Source organism: Coffea eugenioides, chromosome 3, assembly GCF_003713205.1.
Source record: "Coffea eugenioides isolate CCC68of chromosome 3, Ceug_1.0, whole genome shotgun sequence".
In the NCBI taxonomy this organism is placed as follows: domain Eukaryota; kingdom Viridiplantae; phylum Streptophyta; class Magnoliopsida; order Gentianales; family Rubiaceae; genus Coffea; species Coffea eugenioides.
Window position 1 is genome coordinate 28,489,039 of NC_040037.1, and position 8,913 is coordinate 28,497,951.

General features: G+C 35.5%; 1 long non-coding RNA gene across 3 annotated transcripts; it reads right to left on the minus strand.

Moving 5' to 3' along the window:
• Positions 1-3,074: 3,074 nt before the first annotated feature.
• On the minus strand, positions 3,075-6,941 carry LOC113765740. Of its 3 annotated transcripts, none has more exons than XR_003467775.1 (6): positions 6,757-6,941; positions 5,807-6,248; positions 5,523-5,713; positions 4,369-4,443; positions 3,878-3,993; positions 3,075-3,350 (listed from the first exon to the last, which is right to left on the minus strand). It is a non-coding gene; the product is annotated as an uncharacterized LOC113765740 (long non-coding RNA). The 3 variants fall into 3 exon arrangements; XR_003467776.1 differs by having other exon boundaries at positions 5,523-5,599; positions 5,807-6,254; XR_003467774.1 differs by having other exon boundaries at positions 5,807-6,254.
• Between the last annotated feature and the right edge of the window lie 1,972 nt (positions 6,942-8,913).

The window sequence follows — 8,913 nt, forward strand, 5'->3', positions numbered from 1 at the left end:
CAAGATTTCTTGCAACCGAACTTAATTTCCTTAACTAGAATCTAGCATACTACATACGTACTCAAGTGCACCAGAAATAATTCTTAGCTATCTCAACATATATAGCTTATGTTTAACGGATTAAATCAACTAAACAGAAAGTGGTTATTCACACTTACCTCTAGTCTTAAGTGTTCGGAAATGCAGACGAACTCTGTTTCCTTTCCAGCTTGTTCTTTCCAGTCTTAGGTTAGTTACTGACGAAGCTCACCAGGCTCTTGTTCTCACTCTCTCAACCTTGCCCTCTTTTCTCACTCTCTCAACCTTGCTCTCTTTTCTCACTCCCTAGGGTCTGTTTTAGAAGGAAAGCAAGAAGGGAAGGCAGCTTTAGTTTTTGCTCTCAGCACTACCAGTTTTGTTGCTTTAAACTATAGCCTTTCGGTCACTGCTTACTCAGCACATTTGATAGTATATTCCCTTCCTGGCAGCTGTCTTAAGAAGGGTTACTCACCATCCCAAATCCCAGCTAGTTTTATTTCCACCGCTTGGTCTCAATAGAGCTTGCATTCGGTTCCAATTGTTTTGTGAAATTCTGATAGCCCAAGTGATGGTCGCATGGTAATTAGTCTACAATTTAAGGTTAGTTTGGTCTTTCAGTTGTAGTTTAGTTGCTCTCCAAGGCCTGAAATTTTTATGATTTCATGCAGGGACTCCTAACTTTGTTTGTATTTTCGTGGATAATTTTCTTTCGTTGATTTTGACACATTTAGCTTTAAGAGAAACTTATTAGACATGTACTTATTGAATTTATTTTCTAAATTCTCAATTTTATAAGGATTCAATTAGGCATTTAAGGTAACCGTGATACGAGTCAAGCTATGCCATCGGATAAGGTTCAAGTCCCACTAGGACTGGTTACACGAGCTCGAGCAGTTCATTCAGCTTCATCGCAGCAAAGACGTTATAAGGCACGGGCACGCTTTATAAGGATACGTCTTCTGCCATTTAATTGATTCACCACAGCAAAGTCATTGTAAGGCGTGGGCACACTTTATAAGCTCAAGTCGCCTGCTCATCTAGTCACATTTGCTGTTTTAGTTAAGTTGTTTGTAATAAGGGCTTAATGGTCCATAGCCTTGCTTTATTTACCTAAGGGATGACCTCATAAGGTTCGGTCAAGCCCACAATTCTTAGTCTTATGGAAATAGTCAAGCCTACAATTCTTAGTCTTAGTCAAACCCACAATTCTAGACTAGTTCCACATTATTTAGTTTTTTATCTCTATGTAAGGCTATAAATAGCCTACACTTCCAACGGTTTTAGGCATTCAATCAATAAATCAGATTTTGAGAGTTTTCTTGGTTTTTCCAAGGCTTCTTAAATACTTTAGAATTTCTCTAGGTGTTTGTGACTTATCAATCTAGAATCACACTAGGTTGTGGCGTCTTCTACCATTATACTAAGATTCGTTAACCACGTGATTAACGGGTTAAGGTCATCCGCTCCAAACTTGGTGTCCTCTTGTCGATCCTGAAGCTAGTCTTTTACGGGTTTCGTCACAAGGTTGTCGGCGTTCGTAACAGTTGGTATCAGAACTAGTTAAGAGGTATCATGTTATATCCCTTTATTAGATTCCTTTTCGAGTCAAGTTGTCCAAAATTCTGTTTTCGTGTTCTAAGTTTGCTATCCGCAGTTTTCAGATTTGTTGCATCGTGTTCTTGAGTTATTTTTCCAGATTTTTTGCGTCATAAACTTGCGTCTAGTTGTTGTTAATTGTTGTGGTTAGCCTTGTTTGGTCCAGCCTTTTTTTTGTGTTCTTGTTGTTTAAAATACAAAAAAAAAAAATATAGCTGGCTGACCTTACAAAATTCTTGGAAATCTGTCTTGATCAAAACTTGGGTTTCTTGAAGTTCTTGATTGTTTAAAACCACAATCTTGAAGTTCTTGGAACTTTAGTTGGGATTCTTGAAGCCAACCAAAATCTGTCTTGATCAAATCGTGAAATCTTGGATTGTTTAGGGAGGAAATCATCTTCAATTTCGTGTGTCTTGAATTCTAGAAATTAACATCTTGAATTCTTGAAAGAATCTTGAAGTTTCTGGGTTTTGGGAACCAAATCTTGGTAAACAACAAGGCTGCAAAATTCCAGCTGCCAAAATCCTTGTCGTTCTTTCTTTCTTGATCAATCTTCTTTCTTGATCACCACAACAATCTTCTTTCTTGATCAAGAACATTTAAGCCACAAAATTTGACTCTTGAAAGCCTCCAGAATTGACCATTGATAAGAAGAAGAGTGTTCAGCCATGAAATTTGACTCTTGAAAGCCAGCCTTCCTAAGCCACGAAATTTGACTCTTGAAAGCTTCCAAATTTGACCATTGATTGTGATAAATGCCTTCCTAAAAGCTGACCATCAAAAAAAAGGAGCACCAAAACAACCACCAACCCTACTCCAATTCCAAGTTGGATTTGACTAGTTTAGTCCAACTTGAATAAGGCTGTCCAGATTTACTTCAATTTCATTTTTATAGCCTGTTAAATCCTTTTTGGGATAGGAAAAGGGGATTAGTTCCAGAATAATCCAAAAATTTCCACTATCCATTATTCACTACAAGAAATTTGGTCATCAGTGACAACAATATGTCATCACAAAACATAGAAATGTTGTCACTAATGACTTTTATTGACGATTTTTGGGTCGTCACAGAGTCGTCACTATATCTCCGTCGGTAAAAGTATATAGTGACAACACAAAAAGTCGTCAGTGAATAGTTGTCATTAGTGACAATAGTATGAAAGAGTTTTATTGACGACTTGGCATGTTGTCAGAGATGTATTGATCAAGGTTGTCACTGAAAAGTGTCAGAAGTTGTCACTTATATGATATACTTATTGACAACATTTCTTGTCACAATTGAAGTTTGGAGTTAGTGACAAGCTTTGTTGTCACAAAGAGTTTTTTATTCTTGTTATGCAACAGCTCTTTTTTGTCATTTGTGATCTTTAACATTGTCAGCTCCATTTCAATAAACTCACAATTTAGCATGGTAAATTATTTATCTAAAATAAATAGAAAGAAATAATCTAAACAATCGATAATCAAAAGTAGTTGTTGCATTAGGCTACATGCCAATATAGCATATTCAGTACTGAAATGTCATATTGAGGTGCACATTACCCAACAAAGGTCTATAAAAGTAACATTGTGCCTAAATATCACATATTCATAAGGTACGTTTACAAAAGGAATTGAGTTCAAGAAACCAAAGAACATCCAAGCGAACCCTTGCATGAGAAATTGCGACTTTGTCTTCAACGTCCTTCAGTCATTGCTATAGACAGCTCCCAAAATTTTGTTTAAATAGCATTTATCTGTAATAAAGTAGTAAAACAAGTAGATAAGGGGAGGATTAAAACACTGAAGGAGAAGTAACAATACTTAGGTTGCTTAGCTAAAATATGCAATCCAATAAGAACCTCAATAATTAAAGCTGTACATTCAAAATCAACCCCAAATAAAACCAAAATCAGCCCCAGAAAATCAAAATCAGCCCCGAACTATTGCAGAAAATCAGCTCAAGAAATAAGTACTGCTATTAAACTTCAGCTTCAAAGGAATAATATAACAAGTTGTTAATGCAACAAGCACTGCTATAAGTACTGCTATGAACAATATAACCAATTGATAAGACTACAAGCACAACACTAAAGGAAAAGCAACTTTGATTCGCTTGCTTAGCTAAACATTCAAATAAACTAAACTGAACTAAACCAAAACAATCCAAAGTAATGCATAGCAGAGGATACAACGTGTCCAGTATGATAACCAAAGTAATGTGAATCACGATACAAGGTGTCGAGCTATCCATTCATATAGGAGAAACTGAGGCAATGTGTACCTCATTTATATAAGAGAAACCGATACAATGGGTATCGTGAGAAAGATGTCTATGGGTTGCTCAATCTTTACAACCCATTTCTCCAAACCACTAGAGGATGAATACATGGAGTGGTACTGCATAAACAATATTAACCTTATCAAAATCCATATACCCAAATTACTCAAATCACAAAAACAACTAAAAGCTACTGAAAAGCATTGGCATTGCCGTGTAAATGCTTGTTAAAGCAGTAAATACTGTAAATTGCAAGACTTAATAGCTACCATCCAAGGTCAGAACTCATCACTATCCTAGCTTGTGCTCAAACACATTACCTCAATAACACCATCATATCATACAAAAACTCAAATCACTTCAATATTTCAAAACAACATATGCTAAGCTTAGAGAGCACAAATTTCTGTAATGAAAGATCCAAAGTTCAAAACTTTCAAAGTCAAATAAGAGAACTTTAAAAGCAGCAAATTAAAGAAAAACAATTAAGTCACCTCTTCGATAATCTTCGTTGCCACTCTATCTTTAACACTCCCTCCTAGCTTCAAGAATTCAGTATTGCTTCAAACCTAACAAGTAAATAATAAGCTGAACATAACTATGAAAAATAATATGTTTGCTGAGAAAAAAATTACCTCATAGCCAGTGGCATCAGATAGGCTATTGATTTATCAGGTACATTTATTTTTCAAGAAAGAAAAACAAGCACCCTGTCCTCTTCACCATATCCTATTTTATGCCCTAAGGTAGAATACTCTGAAAACCATTTCAAATTACACTTCAAATCACAAACTACTCCTAAGTATAAACTACTTTGCCATACTTAAGTAATCAAAACTGAATTGCATGGAGAAATAAAAGATAATTAAGGTAAGAACATAGATGATAATTGGAACCAAAAAGCACAGGAATTACCCATCCACAATGGCATAACATATGTATAAACTACTTCACCATACTTAAGTAACCAAAGTTGAATTGCACGGATCACATACAAAAGTTGAACTAATCTTTCTCTATTTTCTGTGGGCATTCTCCTATAGATTTGTACAAGTAGGAACGCGAGGGAAAAATTTGACTGTGGTAATAGAAGAAATCAGAGCATTACTGTTCCTCACTGCTTCTTTGCTAACATTTGTATGAGCCCCTTGATAATTTTACCAAACCACATCAAATTCAAGATAGAAAGAGCGCAAGGCACAACAAATACTGGAAAATAACCAACTGAATGCATCTGGATGACCTGACTATAGTGAATGTAAACATGGTGAAACATGCAAACAAACAACAAAATCCTTGCCATCAGCCAGCCAAAAAAAATAAAGACACCGTTAATTAGGTAGACATTGGACCTCTTCAATCCAGAAATATCAAGATGCCATCTCATGTTGATTTCTGGGGTAGTCATTTCTGATATGAGGACCATGAATGTATAAAGCTGCCCCTCCCCAGTAAATACAAAATATGCACAGAAACTTCGAAAAGACTGTGATGGACAAGAAAATTTCTGATATTCCATCTTTTCTTAAGCAAGAAAATTTGAGATTTCCAGTTGTGTGAACTTCAACAAGTGTCTTCAAATAAAGAAAAAGGCTCTCTGGGTGAGAGTGTAACTGAGAAATTACCATCAGAGTTTGCGCAAAATTACCTGTCTAATTTGACCAGATCACCAATCCTTGAAAAGACTGCTGCTTGGAAAGCTTCTGAATCAGTCTCGCTTAGTCGCTGCAACATATCATGGATAAAAGAAAAGGCATGAATGGATTCATCTACAGCTTTTATATAACTATCCAATGCAGCAATGTACTGACATCTGTTTGAATGAATTAAGCCGCAGACCTGAACAAGGTCATAAAAACATTACAATCGACTTATTCGATATCCATGGATTTGCCTAACAATGGATATTATTTTCATCAGCATGTGAAATACCTGGTGAAACTGACATCTTTCACACAAATGCAACAGGTAAGGAGCATCCCAATCTGTGTCAGGTACAACCTCTAAAAGTGTAAGCAATTGCTTCTCTCTTCTTTTGTGGATCTCAATATTCTGCCTAGAGACACTAGGTGAAAAGCTAATTTCTGATGTCAAATACTCCAAATTTTGACTTAAAATATCTCTAGAGACCTTTGCTCTTTCACAGGCAACATAATAAGTAATAAACTCAATTATGTGACCTGCAGCTTTCTTTGAAGGCCAAGTCTCCAATGAACTACAATCGTCACTGCTAGTAGAACCACCCTTTTGGAAGTAGCTTGCTTCAAGGATAAGAGACAGAACATCTACTAATTTCTTTAACTCGTCAACGAACCATTAGCCAATCTTGGCATAACAACATAGCAATAGGATTGGCAGCAACCAACCCCTTCCCCTGCAACTTTTTTGTGGGATCAAGACATACAACAGAAGGATTTTAAAACCTACAATTTTCTAAATAAGAATAAAGCAATAAATATTTTGAGGTAAATGAGTATGCTATTATGCCTCATCTAAAGCTTGTCTAATTGCCTCATCTAATTTGGTCATTATTATTCAATTCTCCCCCTACCAAGTCCAGCCGTAGCTGATTTTGTACAAAAAATCATTGGGAAGCAGCAAGTCCTTCCCAAGTGGGCCAAAAGGCAGAGGATACAATTAATCTAGGGGATTCACGATAACTAGGCAAAAAATTTTCCCTAATTTTTTTCCTAAGTTAAAATTTAGGGCAATAAAAATTCAGGGGATGAAAAGTTTAATCATGTAAATAACCATAAAATTACACCCTCAATACAGGTTCAACAAGAATGCAGGTAGAAATTTTCAGAAAAAAAAAAAACAAGCGTAGGGCCAAAATATTTGCAAACTATCTTAAAGACAAAGAAGAGAGGGAAAGAACTAACCTTTGCTGCAGAGACTTGGAGAATTACTTGGTCTTCAATGCCAAAGAGCCACGGTACTTCACTGGTCTTCAATTGTCGAAGAGATCGAGAGTGTGGTAGAGGTGGAGGTGGAGGTGAAAATGGAAGTGGAAGTGGAGGTGGAGCCGTGGAGGTAGAGGTGAGTGTGGGCTGACGGGCTGAGTAAAAGTGAGGTGATTTGTGAGAGTCTGAGAGAGAGTTCAACACTTAGAAAAGTTATTGTTTTGCATCTACGTAGTACAAGAGACTTGGACAAATTTGCGCCTCTTTTTTTTGCCTTGAATTTTAAAATTGCGCCACTTTGTTTTTGTCTTGAATTTTAACTAGATTTGGACATCATAATTCCCCCCTTTTTACACAAAAAAAATTGGTGCAATTTTATCTTTTATAATTGTATTTGAAATATAGATTTCATTTTTATTCATTATTTTTGTGTCACAATTTTAAAAATTTTAGTATGAGTGGCAAAACTTTTTAAATTCATATAAATGGAAAAGCATTTTAATAAAATTTAACTAGTTCTTATAGGTGCTAAAACTTTATATCAATTATAACTACTATTTATAAAACTTCACTATTAATCCATTATCTTCAAATAAGAAAAAAATGCACAATTCAACTAATACATAAAGTGTATTAGTTAATTAACTATGGAGTTTAGGATTTATCCACTTCGATAATCGGTTGAATTTGAAAACTCTTATTTATTCATATCAAATTAACTAATAATCATTCTAAGTTAAGTAGTTACAAGTTTATTTACACTAATGAATTTTTTATTTTTTAATTATTTTTTATTCTAATGAAGTTATTACATATACAAGAAAATTAAACTAATAAGGAGGCTCATAAGTATACAACAGTTAAAAATCATTAGAGAACACATAATGATTACAAAAAATTAGGATTAATAGTTGCAAAAAGCAATAAATATTTTAAATCAAACAGTGATAAGACTAGGTTGTCACTAACGGCTATATAATGTTATCAGTGACAACAATAGCAAAGTTGTCAAAGAAAGTGCTATTAATACTGACGACTTTTAGAAAGTTGTCACTATTGCAGTTCCCGCTCTCTCCGTGACTCCTGGCGGGAATCGAATTGTGACAACGATGCAAGGTCGTCACTGATGTGTTGGCTTCCTTGACTCAATTGTGACAACTTGCCGTATTGTGGTTAAATGACCCCATTCTGTGACGATTTTTTTTCATCACTGAGAAATGTTGTCACTAATGACCAAATTTCTTGTAGTGATTTCCTAAATTGCTGCAACAAGAGCTAGTGTTGGTGCACTCTTTAGGCAGTTGTTATTGAGTCAAATCTTTATAGCTTTCTTGAATCAGTTGTTCTGCTTATTTTTCCAGTAATTTCCAGCCAGAGTAGTGTCCAAATTTCCAGCTCTTGTATAGAGTCATTTGCCAAGTTTTTGTGTTGCATAACTAGTAGTCCTTTTGTCGTGCATCTACGCATTTTTTCCAACAAATTCCAGCAGATTATTTTTTCCAGTTCTTTTGAGTCATTTTTGTCTTATACCTCCTCAAATTTCCAGCTTATAACGAGCCACATTTGAGTAGATTCTTGTGCGAAGCTAGTTGAACTTTTCAGGGAAATTTTCTACTTTCTTCAAGGGAAGCAAGCAGAACCTTGAGAACATTAGAGTGTTTTAAACACTTGAGTGATACACGAGTGACGAGTGTAAACATGTGAGCTTGTGTGGTGAGGAAAAATATCTTTTGTTTCACTAAATTTTTGCAGGTTTCCTCATACATCATGGCGAATACGAGGCATTTAAAAGCTAGCTTACAACATCTTCTTCCTGATCCTAAGGGAGTCGAATAAGTGGCATTACGTGGTGTAAATGAGCAGTTGGACATCGTCAAATCTCAGTTGCATTGTTGGTTTTATACTCGTTGTGGTGTCAAAGATAAAACATGCAGCTTGGCCATTGATAGGAGTTGTGAAGTCAATCTTGCAAGCGCTATCATGGTTCACAAATTAAATCTTCCAACCATTGATCATCTTCAACCGTATAAGTTGTCGAGTGCTCATGGTGATGTTTGGGTTACTAAACACACACTTGTACCTATTCAAATTGGCAAATATGTGGATGAGGTGTTGTGTGATGTAGTCCCAATTCAA